We start from the raw sequence: 16,494 nt of genomic DNA, 5'->3' as shown, positions 1-16,494 counted from the left end.
ACTGGCAGGAAGATAAACCTTCTGTTCCAAATGAAACATGGATCACGCACAGACCTACCGCGGTCTAAGTGGTCCCTGATACTGTTCAGCCAGGAGGTTGGAGATATGTGGACCTTGTGGGTGGGAGAATGTTTCTGGTTGTCACCAATTAAGTTATTGCTCCATTATTAGGGTTGGGTTGGTTAGTATGGGACTATTCATGGCTGCCAAACACATAACACTGTCTGGATCCATGCAAGATGTTCTTTCTCATCAGATGCTGAATCTTGAAGGGTTGGGACAGCTGGTCTTTGTTGGACACACAGATTAGAGGAGGAAATGGATAATGATCATAAATAAAAGTTGATTCTAATGACCAATTCTTGATAGAATTCTTGGTATTTCTCTTACATTCCCTCATAAAGCTTGCAAATTAATGATTATTGGATAGCCTTATACTGTTTTCTGGCTTAACCCATTCACAGCCAGAGGGCTAACATCAGGGATTCAAGGGTTAAGGCGTCAGTCTGTGTGATAAATGCGTGGGTGACAGTTGGTGGAACCATGCAGATCCAGAGGTGACAAGCAGCATCTGTATGAGCTGTCACATCCCCAGCACCAGAGAGAAGAGGTCACAAAACAGGAGTCAACCCCCTCCTCACTCTCTCACGCATGGAAAAGCAGGGATCCAGCTATAAAACAGCTGAGAGGAAGCCTGAGACCCTTAGAGACCTGCAGAGCATTGCACAACCAATTACATAGCATGTAAAAGCATTGCAGAGACAATTACATACGATAAGCTGTACCCAGTAACCTATAACATGTGTATGGCACTGCGGGATGTTGCATAATAAGCATTAAGGTTGGAGCATTGCACTGTCAGTGATATATTACCTGCCGAGCAATTTCTAAATGTCATATAGACTATTGCATTCCAAGTTACCAATGACCATCCAGTTATATAGGAAAATTCACAACACGATTCAGTAATATACACAAGTCTCCTGAGCTAAATACAAGCTGTCAGCAGGAAAATGTGTTATGCAAGTGTACAATCACTAATGCAAATCCATACGGTTTGATAGTTTCCCATTTATATATATTAACCTGAAAGAATGCTATCAAGCAACACTATTCATTCCTGATAAAATATTTCCTGACACCTATTCTTCTTGTTCTTCAGTAATGACAAAGAGTAGGATAATATACCATATGCAGTACTGTCTGCTACAATGGGATATGTTGTTTTAGAGATAATTCTCACTTGTTCAAGATAAAAAGGGGTCTGCTTCTTCTTTTCCAAAAAGAACATCACTCTTGTCTATGGCTTGTGACTGGTATTATGATTAGCTTCAGGATTAGGCTATTGTAGATGTGCTAGGTTGGAAATGGGCCCTTTCCCATATCTCTGACAATAAGCATACACTCCTCAAATTTAGACACAGGACGCTGCGTGTTGTTGAAGTAATGGTCAGAGAAGCCTCTTTATTATAATATGATATCTATACAGACAAAATATTACTTGTCATGTTATAACTCATGAATTAGGTAATCTTGAGGTACTGGCAACCCAGGAGGCGTTGGATAATTTTTTTTATCTGCAGTACTATACCCTAGTTACATGGTGTCAACTCAAGGATTATAAATCTATCCAAGGCACTATCTCCTAGTTTAATTTTTATTTCTGTTCCCTAGGACTGCCCTTACGAGAATACCGCTGGCCATTAACCCTATCACTCAATTAAAGAGGAAAAAACATACCTCCAATCACTTCCAAGCCAACTCAATGAGTACCACCCATGACCTATCCTATCCACAGACCATAGTAACAAAAGATGAAAACGTCAAACTCTGGCCAAAATGTATTTGGGTGGGTTGCTTCTGGTCTGGGTTATAAGGGGAAATGGCTTTCTCCACTTTTACCCTTCTCAGATACCTCCTACTCACTTCTGGTCTGGGTTCCAATGGGGAATGGCTTGCTCCACATCTACCCATCTCAGGTACCTTCTACTGTTCTCTCTGCACTAATTATTGACAGGTCCTGCTTCTCTCATGAAAACCTAAGCCTGACTAAGCTTAACCCCAAACCACCTGCTATTACCTTAAAACCTTCTGTCATGGTGAGTAAAATACTATGATGTTTTGATAGCTCTTTTATTTGATATGCTACAATGTCAAGAATCAGAGTGGCATTGTCTTGGGCAAACTCTTCAGAGAAACAATAGATGTACTGAGGAAGATATTCAACAAAAACCCCTTCTACAGATCTGACAACAAATAGTACTGTAAGAGTGTGACACCGACTGTTGTATACCTGGCCCTGAACACAACAATTGGTGTAATGAGAATACTTACCTGTGGTTTTACTGCATTTTTTTTTTGTGTTTCATGTGAAATGTGTAAAGTGTAATGCGATTAATGTAAAGTGTTATAAGTACTGATGCTGCTGTGTGGGTACTGCAAGGTAATGCCTAAGTTAACTCTGGTACACTAAGCTCAGGTTTAGTAAAAGTATAGTATATAGTTTAGAGTTTAGGACATAGAGCAGATTAGACAATACTGAGCATTGTAAGTATAATATGTTAGAATATAGTGACTGTAGTTAAGTAGGTGAAAGGTAAATGTTGCCCAGCTGGGGCAGACAGAGTAAAGAGACAGTTAATGATTGGTCAAGCACACAGGGGTTAAGGCCAGTAATAGAGAACCATTTCCTGAATGCAGCGAAGTCCTCCGATCTACAAATGAGTGCAAAGTAAACTTCACAGCGAACACATATCTACTGGGACACTTTTTGTGCAGTGCCAGGGTGTGGAGAAGCAGCAGTTCACCCACAGCTATCCTGGGCATCCTACAGTACTACGACACGTTGACATTTTGATGCTGTCTGACAGGTCCTGAGCGTTCAAGGCAAATTACCTCACTTCACCTTTCTGACATGAGCTTGAGCGCCATGGGAAAATTTACCTAAAATTTCACACGGCGCTCACACTGACATCACATAGGTGAAGTGAGTTTGTTGGCTGTGAACTCACAGGACCTGTCAGATGGCACTGCGAGTAAGAGAACTTTCTTTCACTTGCGGTGCCGTCAGACAGGGAATAGCAATTCATAGGCCAACACTGAGCACACGGTGCTCAGTTTCTCTGCTGGATGACAGGCTGCATATTTAAGGCCCCGTCTCACTAAGCGATCTCGGTAGCGAGATCGCTGCTGAGTCACAACTTTTGTGACGTAACAGCGATCTCACCAGCGAGATCGTTGTGGGTGGCAGCGATCAGCGAGCGGCCCCCCTGCCGGTATCGCTGATCGCTCTGGGAAATCTCTGGACATTTCTTTGGTCGCTGGTCTCCCGCTGGCCAGCACGCATCGCTGTGTCTGACAGGCGGGAGACCAGCGATCAGGTGTAAAAAATAATAAAAAAAAATAAAAAATATAGTTATTCTCACCTTCCGACGTCCCGTTCAGCCATCCTGCCTCTCTCCACGCTCCGGTCCCAGTGATCCTTTGCACGAATGACCGCGAGACTTTGTTATCCCTCGAGACCGTGACATCTCGCGGTCATTCTCACAAAGGATCACTGGGACCGGAGCGTGGAGAGAGGCAGGATGGCTGAACGGGACGTCGGAAGGTGAGAATAACTATATTTTTTATTTTGATTCTATTTTTTACAGCGATGGCAAGCGATGCCGGGCGCTCGGCATCGCTGTGCTGATCGCTGGTGAAGCTGTCTGTGTGACAGCTCACCAGCGATCACATAGCGACTTACTAGCGATCCTGACACCTTGATATCGGTGTCGGGATCGCTGGTAAGTCGCTTAGTGTGACGGGGCCTTAAGTGAGCTAAAATCTCCATAAATCTATTTAAGCTGCTAGGCACTATTTGCACTCTGCAGGCGCATTTATTATTATGCAAATCAATATGAAGTGTATTGAACTTTGTGGCTATGTAAAGGTGTCATGAACTATTGCACTTTATAGATGGATTCATTCATTCATTATATGGCATTTGCAATAATTATGCATAAAAACTTTGCTGCTATGCACTATTGCACTTTTCAAAGTTCAATAGCCTACTAAGGAATCTTTTCCTATGAGATTGCTGATAATATATACTGTTGTATTTATGCAAGGATGTTTTTGTAAAATACCTTTTTGGTTGTCTATTCTAATTTATTTATTCATTGTATAGACACTTATGTGTTTTTCAGTTTTGGAAAAATTTATATTTATTGTAGACTGTTTATCTAGTCACATACAGTTAGGTCCATATATATTTGGACAGAGACAACATTTTTCTAATTTTGGTTCTAGACATTACCACAATGAATTTTAAACAAAACAATTCAGATGCAGTTGAAGTTCAGACTTTCAGCTTTCATTTGAGGGTATCCACATTAAAATTGGATGAAGGGTTTAGGAGTTTCAGCTCCTTAACATGTGCCTCCCTGTTTTTTAAGGGACCAAAAGTAATTGGACAGATTAAATAATTGTAAATAAATTGTTCATTTCTAGTACTTGGTTGAAAACCCTTTGTTGGCAATGACTGCCTGAAGTCTTGAACTCATGGACATCACCAGACGCTGTGTTTCCTCCTTTTTGATGCTCTGCCAGGCCTTCACTGTGGTGGTTTTTAGTTGTTGTTTGTTTGTGGGCCTTTCGGTCTGAAGTTTAATCTTTAACAAGTGAAATGCCTGCTCAATTGGGTTGAGATCAGGTGACTGACTTGGCCATTCAAGAATATTCCACTTCTTTGCTTTAATAAACTCCTGGGTTGCTTTGGCTTTATGTTTTGGGTCATTGTCCATCTGTAGTATGAAACGACGACCAATCAGTTTGGCTGCATTTGGCTGGATCTGAGCATATAGTATGGCTCTGAATACCTCAGAATTCATTCGGCTGCTTCTGTCCTGTGTCACATCATCGATAAACACTAGTGACCCAGTGCCACTGGCAGCCATGCATGCCCAAGCCATCACACTGCCTCCGCCATGTTTTACAGATGATGTGGTATGCTTTGGATCATGAGCTGTACCACGCCTTCGCCATACCTTTCTCTTTCCATCATTCTGGTACAGGTTGATCTTGGCTTCATCTGTCCAAAGAATGTTCTTCCAGAACTGTGCTGGCTTTTTTAGATGTTTTTTAGCAAAGTCCAGTCTAGCCTTTTTATTCTTGATGCTTATGAGTGGCTTGCACCGTGCAGTGAACCCTCTGTATTTACTTTCATGCAGTCTTCTCTTTATGGTAGATTTGGATATTGATACGCCTACCTCCTGGAGAGTGTTGTTCACTTGGTTGGCTGTTGTGAATGGGTTTCTCTTCACCATGGAGATTATTCTGCAATCATCCACCACTGTTGCCTTCCGTGGGCGCCCAGGTCTTTTTGCATTGATGAGTTCACCAGTGCTTTCTTTCTTTATCAGGATGTACCAAACTGTAGATTTTGCCACTCCTAATGTTGTAGCAATTTCTCGGATGGGTTTTTTCTGTTTTTGCAGCTTAAGGATGGCTTGTTTCACCTGCATGGAGAGCTCCTTTGACCACATGTTTACTTCACAGCAAAACCTTCCAAATGCAAGCACCACACCTCAAATCAACTCCAGGCCTTTTATCTGCTTAATTGAGAATGACATAACGAAGGGATTGCCCACACCTGTCCATGAAATAGCCTTGGAGTCAATTGTCCAATTACTTTTGGTCCCTTTAAAAACAGGGTGGCACATGTTAAGGAGCTGAAACTCCTAAACCCTTCATCCAATTTTAATGTGGATACTCTCAAATGAAAGCTGAAAGTCTGAACTTCAACTGCATCTGAATTCTTTTGTTTAAAATTCATTGTGGTAATGTCTAGAACCAAAATTAGAAAAATGTTGTCTCTGTCCAAATATATATGGACCTAACTGTATATTTATTTTTAATAGAGAACTTCTCTTAGCACTTAAAATATTTTCCAAATACTGAAATAGAGGGTAATTTGTACCAGTGTATGATCTGTGATCAGTAGTCCTATTTTGCAAATGTATATCCATTATCTAATTTTAATCATATATGTTTGAATAAAGATGGATTATCATTTATGAATACAGGGTGTATACTTCCATTTTTTTGTAGGAATTGTTTATATATAAGAAGTGCCATTGCTAGGCCTTTGGAATCCTTTTGGTTATATATAGATGTAGCAGTGCTGAGCCCGTCGTGAGACTAATGGATTAAAAGCATCTCTGTGGAAATGTGAGGAATTTTGTTGTTGTTTTTTTACCTCTTTTGCAGATGACAGAATCGAAGGAATGGGCGAGGTCATAAGAATGGTTTAATTAAGATTATTAAAAGAGTATGTGTCTTTCTTTCAATTAAAGGACTATGTGGTTTAATAAATGCGGCGTCTTATTGAGGCCTCTCCATTACTAACCTCAGGGCTTGATGTCACCAGACAATTCAAAGGTGACATCAACCCCCCCAACTTATATCACTGTGCTTGTTTGGCCAGGAAACTCATCTGACCTTAATCCCATAGGGTATTGTCAAGAAGAAAATGAGAGACAAAAGACTCAACAATGCAGTCGAGCTGAAGGCTGCTATCAAAGCAACCTTTGCTTCCATAACACCTCAGCAGTGCCACAGGTTGATTGCATTGATCAGATTGATGCAGTAGTTGATCGGATTGATGCAGAAATTGATGCCAAAGGAGCCCTGACCAAGTATTGAGTGCATTTACTGAACATACATTTCAGTAGGCCAACATTTCGGATTTTAAAATAATTTTTCAAACTGGTGTTATAAAGTATTCTAATTTACTGAGATAATGACTTTTGGGTTTTCATTGGCTGTAAGCCATAATCATCAACATTAACAGAAATAAACACATGAAATAGATCACTCTGTTTGAAATGACTCTATATAATATATGAGTTTCCCTTTTTGTATTGAAGAACTGAAATAAATTAACTTTTTGATGATATTCTAATTTAGTGAGAAGCACCTGTATATATATATTCTGTCTATTCTATTCTAGCCTGTCACTCTGTGTGCAGCAGATGAATTGCCGGCTTTTATTCTATCAATCCAGTGTTGGAATGGGGTGCCAAGGGCCCACCAGTAACATTGACTTTGGGGGCCCACTTTTCACCTGAATACAATTGTTAGACTACCTTCGTTCACAAATTTACCTAAATCTCTATATAACTAGATGGAGGCCCGATGCTATCGCATCGAGAGGGCGGTAATGTCATGATGGGGGCAGGCTTTGCAGCGTTGAAAATCTCTCCCCCCATGTGCTCACCCACCTATCCACTCTCTCTTTCCCCATGTGCTGACTTCTCCCGTCTGTGCTCTCTTCTTTGACATATCCATGTGCTATCCCCCTTGTCATTGTTCTGCGGTAAGTCGGATAGCCATCCTTTTCTTTGATGGTATATTCTTGGTATTTTTTGATGTTGGCGTTGATATTTGCTTTTTAAGGGTGTGTGCACACGTTGCAGATTCTGCTACAGACTTTTCTGCGCAGATTTGGCTAAATATGCAGGTAAATCCGCAGGTCAAATGACCTGCGTTTTACCTGTGGATTTAGTGCGGATTAGCCTGCGGTTTTCCCCTGCGTTTTGACACCTGGTAATGGAGCAGGTGTCAAACTGCTGCGGATTCCGCACAAAGAAGTGACATGCTGCGGATTTTAAACCGCAGCAAATCCGTGCGGAAAAATCCGCAGCATGTGCACTGCGTTTTTCATTTTCCATTGAATATAAAGGTACTGTACAACGCAGCAGAAACTGCTGCGGATCCGCAGGGCCAAATCCGCTGTGGATCCGCAGCAGAATCCCGCACGTGTGCACATAGCTTAAAGGGGTTTTCCCACGAACAAAAGTTAATTTTAAAAATGTTCTGTGTCTGACCGTGTACAGAACATATCACGGCTCCAGGGCAGGGGAGGAAGCAAAAGACAATACAGCAGGAGATCGCAGGGGATAGATTTTGTGAGGTAAAATATTGTTTAAAAGCAGTCAGTGAAATATTTTACCTCACAAAATGAATCCTCTGTGATCCCCTGCTGTAATGTCAGTATTGTCTTTTGATTCCTCCCCTTTTTAAAATGAACTTTTGCTCGTGGGAAAATCCCTTTAATGTGACCGGCTTCCTGTGCCTGTAGACAGGTCGCGCATCTGCCGCCGGGATCAGCCGAATGATTCACTGCGCCTGCGCAGAATTCACGCAGGCGCAGTAAATCAGACCACCGCCATCTTTGTGCAGACAGATAGTGGCAGTCACATTAAAACTGCGCATGCGCTCTGCCTGTACAAAGATGGCGGTGGTCAGGGAATCATTCGGCTGATCCCTGCGGCGGCATGTTCGCGACGGTGTTCTGCTGGTGGTACCGCACAAGAGGCTGCATACAGCGTATGCAGTGTGTGTGTGTGGTGTGTATGGCATATACAGTGTGTGTTTGTGTGTGTGGTGCATACGGCGTATACAGTGTGTGTGTGTGGTGCGACAGTGTTCCGCTGGTGGCACCGCGCAATAGGTTGGTACCACCAGCAGTATCCATATTGAGACACCCATCACTAGGATGTCCCAATATGGTGGTCGGTGAACTTTCGCCGCTTGGAATTCTGGGACGGAACAGGAAGTGAAGACATTACAAGTTAATTATATATTAGATAATAAATTGGATAGTTTGCTTGAGGAATTATAAGATGCTGCTTTTTTCTGTACAGAGTGAATCAATTGATTTATGCCAAGTACTGCCCTTACCTTGGGGTTGGGGGCCAAGATCTGCACAGAGGCTCACCGGGGGATTCCCCTGTTACCCTATGGACCAGTCCGAGCCTGTATCTATCTATCTATGTATCTATCTATATATTATATTCAGTGCCTTGCGAAAGTATTCGGCCCCCTGGAATTTTTCAACCTTTTCCCACATATCATGCTTCAAACATAAAGATACCAAATGTAAACTTTTGGTGAAGAATCAACAACAAGTGGGATACAATTGTGAAGTTGAACGAAATTTATTGGTTATTTTAAATTTTTGTGGAAATTCAAAAACTGAAAAGTGGGTCGTGCAATATTATTCGGCCCCTTTTACTTTCAGTGCAGCAAACTCACTCCAGAAGTTCATTGTGGATCTCTGAATGATCCAGTGTTGTCCGAAACGACTAATGATGATAAATATAATCCACCTGTGTGTAATCAAGACCCAATATAAATGCACCTGCTCTGTGATAGTCTCAGGGTTCTGTTTAAAGCACAGAAAGCATCATGAAGACCAAGAAACACAACAAGCAGGTCCGTGATACTGTTGTGGAGAAGTTTAAAGCCGGATTTGGATACAGAATGATTTCTAAAACTTTAAACATCCCAATGAGCACTGTGCAAGCGATCATATTGAAATGGAAGGAGTATCATACCACTGAAAATCTATCAAGACCCGGCCGTCCCTCTAAACTTTCATCTCAAACAAGGAGAAGACTGATCAGAGATGCAGCTAAGAGGCCCATGAGCACTCTGGTGAACTGCAGAGATCTACAGCTGGGGTGGAACAGTCTGTCCATAGGACAACAATCAGTCGTACACTGCACAAATCTGGCCTTTATGGAAGAGTGGCAAGAAGAAAGCCATTTCTCAAAGACATCAATAAAAAGTGTCATTTAAAGTTTGCAGCAAGCCAACTAGGAGACACACCAAACATGTGGAAGAAGGTTCTCTGGTCAGATGAAACCTAAATTCAACTTTTTGGCAACAATGCCAAACGATATGTTTGGCGTAAAGGCAACACAGCTCACCACATTGAACACACCATCTCCACTGTCAAACATGGTGGTGGCAGCATCATGGTTTGGGCCTGCTTTTCTTCAGCAGGGACAGGGAAGATGGTTAAAATTGATGGGAAGATGGATGGAACTAAATACAGGGCCATTCTTGAAGAAAACCTGTTGGAGTCTGCAAAAGGCTATGACTGGGACGGAGATTTGTCTTCCAACAAGACATTGATCCCAAACATAAAGAAAAATCTATAATGGAATGATTCACAAATAAACGTATCCAGGTGTTAGAATGGCCAAGTCAAAGTCCAGACCTGAATCCAATCGAGAATCTGTGAAAGAGATGAAAACTGCTGTTCACAAACGATCTCCATCAAACCTCACTGAGCTCGAGCTGTTTGGTAAGGAAGGATGGGCAAGAATTTCAGTCTCTCGATCTACAAAACTAATAGAGACATACCCCAAGCGACTTGCAGCTGTAATCGCAGCAAAAGGTGGTGCAACAAGTTATTAAGTTAAAGGGGCCGAATAATATTGCACGCCTCACCTTTCAGTTTTTGAATTTCCACAAAAATTTAAAATAACCAATAAATTTCGTTCAGCTTCACAATTGTGTCCCACTTGTTGTTGATTCTTCACCAAAAGTTTGCATTTGGTATCTTTATGTTTGAAGCATGATATGTGGGAAAAGGTTGAAAAGTTCCAGGGGGCCGAATACTTTCACAAGGCACTGTATCTACTATATATTCATGTAATTCTGTCTGTCTGTCTCTCTGTTTGTAACGGAAATCCCGCGGCCGGCCGTGACCAATCAGCGACCGGCGCAGTCCGACCGCGAATTGGCGCGGAATTCGAACGACGCATGCCTCTGCTACCATCGTGAGATCTGCGGCGCTAGCCGCTGATCTTCCAACGGTGGCCGCGGGTCATCTCCTGCCTCACGGATTTGCCGCAATCAGCAAGATTGGTGCGGAATCTTCATAAATAAACTACATACATATTCTAGAATACCCGATGCATTAGAATCGGGCCACCATTTTATATATATATTTATCACAAAACTCAAGATAAAAAGCGGACGGCACCGCTGTTACCGTGTAACTTCAAATGATGTGCGGCATACAGAAGTCCAGCAGCTGGGAATCTCGGGTGCCAGACCTGGAAACAGTCAATCCTGGGAATCCATGCAAAGAGAAGAGGTCGCACTCATCGAGATGAAAGTTTCACTGATTTATTGACATATCATGAACTTACATACTTACTCACAATGCATTCACTTTTGATTGTACGTGGTACCGTCAAAATGTGGGTACCGCGATGGGTACTCCGGCACAGGGCCGCCATCAGGGCATGACAGGCCTTACATGTGTATGGGGCCCGGTGATTAGGGGGGCCCGACCATGCTGGCAGCCCGATCCGCACTGGGGCCCCCCTACATTTTATACAGGCTTCTGCAACTTTATTTTAAATTCAGACTCAGCGCCTGCCGGGCCCCCCGGGCCCCTCGGGCAGGCCCCCCCCGCACCATGGTCCAGCCAGCGCCGAAATCCCCCCTGCACAATGGTCCAGCCACAGCTCCGCCCTCACCTGACGTCACACACTGCTCTGCTCCTCCACTTCCTCATTCAGTCAGTGTGCCACGTGGGACTGGGAGAGGGAGGGAGCCTCGCCGCTGGAGCACAGCCAGATAACAAGGTAAGAAGAATTTATTTTTTTTTTTGAGAGCGGCTATCCAGGGGGCCTGGGGCAGAATGCTGGACGCTGGGGCAGAATGCTGGGGGCAGAATGCTGGACGCTGGGGGCAGAATGCTGGATGCTGGGGGCAGAATGCTGGATGCTGGGGGCAGAATGCTGGGGGCAGAATGCTGGACGCTGGGGGCAGAATGCTGGAGGCAGAATGCTGGACGCTGGGGGCAGAATGCTGGGGGCAGAATGCTGGACGCTGGGGGCAGAATTCTGGAGGCAGAATGCTGGACGCTGGGGGCAGAATGCTGGGGGCAGAATGCTGGATGCTGGGGGCAGAATGCTGGACATGGGGCAGGAATGCTGGGGGCAGAATGGACATGGGGCAGAATGCTGGATGCTGGGGCAGAATGCTGGGGGTAGAATGCTGGATGCTGGGGGCAGAATGCTGGACATGGGGCAGGAATGCTGGGGGCAGAATGGACATGGGGCAGAATGATGGACGCTGGGGCAGAATGCTGGACGCTGGGGCAGAATGCTGGACGCTGTGGGCAGAATGCTGGGGGCAGAATGCTGGACACTGGGGGCAGAATGCTGGGGGCAGAATGGACATGGGGCAGAATGCTGGACGCTGGGGCAGAATGCTGGACGCTGGGGGCAGAATGCTGGGGGCAGAATGCTGGATGCTGGGGGCAGAATGCTGGACGCTGGGGGCAGAATGCTGGGGGCAGAATGCTGGACGCTGGGGGCAGAATGCTGGACGCTGGGGGCAGAATGCTGGGGGAAGAATGCTGGATGCTGGGGGCAGAATGCTGCAAGCAGAATGCTGGACGCTGGGGGCAGAATGCTGGGGGCAGAATGTTGGACGCTGGGGGCAGAATGCTGGGGGAAGAATGCTGGACGCTGGGGGCAGAATGCTGGGGGCAGAATGCTGGACGCTGGGGGCAGAATGCTGGGCGCTAGGGGCAGAATGCTGGGAGCAGAATGCTGGACGCTGGGGGCAGAATGCTGGACATGGGGCAGAATGCTGGACCCTGGGGGCAGAATGCTGGACGCTGGGGCAGAATGCTGGACGCTGGGGGCAGAATGCTGGGGGCAGAATGCTGGACGCTGGGGGCAGAATGCTGGGGGCAGAATGCTGGACACTGGGGGCAGAATGTTGGACACTGGGGGCAGAATGCTGGGGGCAGAATGCTGGACGCTGGGGGCAGAATGCTGGACGCTAGGGGCAGAATGCTGCAAGCAGAATGCTGGACGCTGGGGGCAGAATGCTGGACATGGGGCAGAATGCTGGGGGCAGAATGGACATGGGGCAGAATGCTGGACATGGGGCATAATGCTGGACACTGGGGGCAGAATGGACATGGGGCAGAATGCTGGACGCTGGGGGCAGAATGCTGGACATGGGGAATAATGCTGGACACTGGGGGCAGAATGGACATGGGGCAGAATGCTGGACGCTGGGGACAGAATGCTGGACGCTGGTGGCAGAATGCTGGATATGAGGGCAGACTGTGAGACGGGGCAGAATGCTGGACGCTGGGGCAGAATTCTGGACATGGGGCAGAATGCTGGAGACTGAGGCAGAATGCTGGGGGCAGAATGCTGGACATGGGGGCAGGCTGTGAGCTGGGGCAGAATGTTGGACGCTGCGGGCAGAATGGTGGACGCTGGGGGTAGAATGCAAGACACTGGGGCAGAATGCTGGACATGGGGGCAGAATGTGACAGTGAGACACAGGAGGGGGCAGAATGTGACAGTGAGACACAGAAGGGGGCAGAATGTGACAGTGAGACACAGGAGGGGGCAGAATGTGACAGTGAGACACAGGAGGGGGCAGAATGTGACAGTGAAACACAGGAGGGGGCAGAATGTGACAGTGAGACACAGGAGGGGGCAGAATGTGACAGTGAGACACAGGAGGGGGCAGAATGTGAGACACCGGGCATGATTGGAGATAGATGGAGCAGGGTCATGGGGCAGGATGGATACGATTTAGACAGATTGGTCAGGAGGGGAGATCATATGGGGCAGAATGGATACTGATGAGGGTGGGATGGGAGAACATATGGCTGAAGCCAAAAATGAGACACACGGGAGTCAGGATGGGGGATATTATTACCATAGGGGCTAATTAAGGGATATTATTACTGCAGTGATGTATTTTATTTTCTTGAGGACACTGTTGTAAATGGGGGGGCGGTCCTGTTACTGTGTAGAGTGATACTATGTCGCCTTTTTTTCTTCATGTGGTGTAATGTAGAAGTTGGGAAAAAATAAGTAATGTGTTCTGCAAGCGGAGCTCTAGATAACTGTGTTATTTCATGCAGAGATAAGTCCTGGCTGGAAGACGTGATGGCGATCTGTGCTGGATGAAAGATGAAAAACAAAGATGAAGGACTTCACCTAGAGACATCACTGGTGAGTTAGTGTGTTACCTGTACACTAACACTATGTACAGAGGTCCTGTGTATAATGTCACCGGTGATCACTGTGTTACCTGTACATTATATACAGAGCTCCTGTGTATAATGTCATTGATCATTATATTACCTGTACACAGACACTGCATACTAAGTACAGATCTTGTGTGTATAATGTCTCTTATGGTCATAGTATTATGTTTTTTTAATTAATGTCAGTATTGTAGTATTCAGTCTCCATGTGGTGGTTATATGTGGTCTGGGCGTGGTGCAGTGGTATTTGTCCCTTGTATATTCTATTATTTGGTCACTTTGTGGTGGTAATTTGCGGTCTGTTCATGGTGCGGTGGTATTTGTTCGTTGTATGTGATATTATTCGGTCACTATGGTAGTAATATGTGGTCTGGTCATGGTATGGCGGTATTTGTTCCTTGTATGTCTTATTATAGGTCACTATGTGGTGGTAATATGTGGTCTGGACATGGTGTAGCGGTATTTGTTCCTTGTATGTGGTGGTAAGTTGTGGTCTGGACATGGTGCGGTGGTATTTGTTCCTTGTATGTGATATTATTGGTCATTTTAAAAAATTGAAAAATAAATAAAAATATACCTAAATTGTATTGCATATTTTAACAAATATTTAATAGGTTACAGTAGAGTAGGGCCTGGCCAAAAGTGTCTACCCTGTTATGGTGGCGACTTAAAACAATCTTTTGGCCAAAGCAAAAGCTGCTGGCTATATGTATGACCTGGTGATGGGAACTGTTAATGTGTGATAGGTGAGAAGTGGAGTTTATCCAAGAGAGAGCGGTGGGACTGTGGACAGTTCGAGTGGTGGAGGCGGGGCTGGATGGAGCCTGGGCGGAGTCTAAAGGGGGCCCCGAAAATTTTGCCAGTATGGGGCCCCGAAATTCCTAGTGGCAGCCCTGCTCCGGCAGCATGTACATTTGCCAATCTCTTTTTGGGTGCCCTGGAAGAAAAATATGTCTACAATGCCAAACAATTTTTTCAACATATCAGATTGTATCTCAGGTATGTGGACGACGTGTTCATTGTCTGGGATGGCACCAGAGATTGTTTTGACAAGTTTGTCAGTCACCTAAATGAGGTGAACCAGATGAACATGCTGTTCACACACAATTTTGGAGGGACACGGCTGGAATTTCTTGATGTCTTGTTGGAAGTAAAGGATAATGAAATCTGCACGTCAGTTTACAGGAAACCTTTGGCTACCAATTCCATATTGCGTTATGATAGTTTCCATCCATCACATACCATTAATTCATTGCCATATGGTCAATTTTTGAGAGTCCACCGTCTAAACAATACCTTGGAGGGCTTTGAAACACAATCTAGAGAGTTATATAATAGGTTCAGACAACGGGGATATCCTAAGGTTCTATTAGATACCACACTCGAAAAAGTAAAATCTCAGTACATTAATAAAGTTAGAGGAGTTGTGCCTCTAAAAAATAAAAGAGTCGAAAATGAAAAGAGATTTACCTTCTGTTTTCGATATAGTCCCATGGATCGTCAGATACGAGCAGCAATTAGAAAAAATTAGCATATTTTGGAACAAGATAGGGATTTAAGCGACATAGTATCTAGAGGGCCCCTTATCTCATGTAAGCGGAGTACAAGAATTAGAGATATTCTGGTTAAGAATCGGATCGTCACTAAGCGTGACACTTGGCTGAGTAAAGGAACACCACAAGGGAATTATAGGTGTGGCCATTGTCCATATTGTAAATTTCATCGTACTGATCGTACATTACACATGGGCGCGGTCACGCATACAGTAACAGATTTGATCACATGCAAGACAGACCATGTAGTCTGTGATTTTTTGCACATGTCGGTTTTTCTACATAGGTAAAACCATACGTCCGCTATACATTCGTTTTCGTGAGCATTTTAAGTCCATTAGAACGGGAAAAGGAGTCCCACGTTTAATTAACCATGTAAGAGATGCACATGGAAATGACCCTAATGTTCTCTCCTTTGCAGGAATCGAGAAGGTGGTTTTACCGCCGCAGGGAGGGCATTTAAATAAAATCTTATTGAAACGAGAATCCAGGTGGATTATGAATACACAGGCGACAGGTCCTCTGGGTTTTAATGATAGAATAGACATGGCTGTTTTTTTATGAAGGAGTTTATATTTTCCCTCATTTCCCTTGAAGTTGATAGGAGAACTAGGTTACATATGTATACATGCACCTTTTCTGGTTGGTACCTTTCTTCTGGAGTCTCGTATTGCAGCTTTGATGAACTTCCACATATTTGAGGCAAAGACATCTTTTTGAGTTTGGTGGGTTTTCTTTCCTGTAGCATTTGAATCGTTGAGTGATTTGTTTTTTGTCTGCATAGTATACATGCACATATACATTGTGCCTTTTCGGTGCAGCGTTTTTTTTCCGCTATGATTGAGATTTGTCATTGATAGTCCATTATTGTGTTTATCCATAATAAGATACAGCTATGTAGGTATATAGTAGTTTATGAGAATCTTAAAAAAACAGATATCAAGTTGCACACAATTTACATTTTTCATTTCAGGATAAGAATTTTTTTTGATAAAAAAAAATTTTTGAGAGAATTTTTTTGAAAATTTTTATTTTTTTTTTTCTCTCTGTGAGTATATTAATAGTTCG

The sequence above is a fragment of the Dendrobates tinctorius genome, unplaced genomic scaffold (genome assembly GCF_039654945.1).
Source record: "Dendrobates tinctorius isolate UK_male_01 unplaced genomic scaffold, ASM3965494v1 ptg000383l, whole genome shotgun sequence".
NCBI lineage: Eukaryota > Metazoa > Chordata > Amphibia > Anura > Dendrobatidae > Dendrobates > Dendrobates tinctorius.
Note: the sequence above shows the minus strand (reverse complement) of the source record.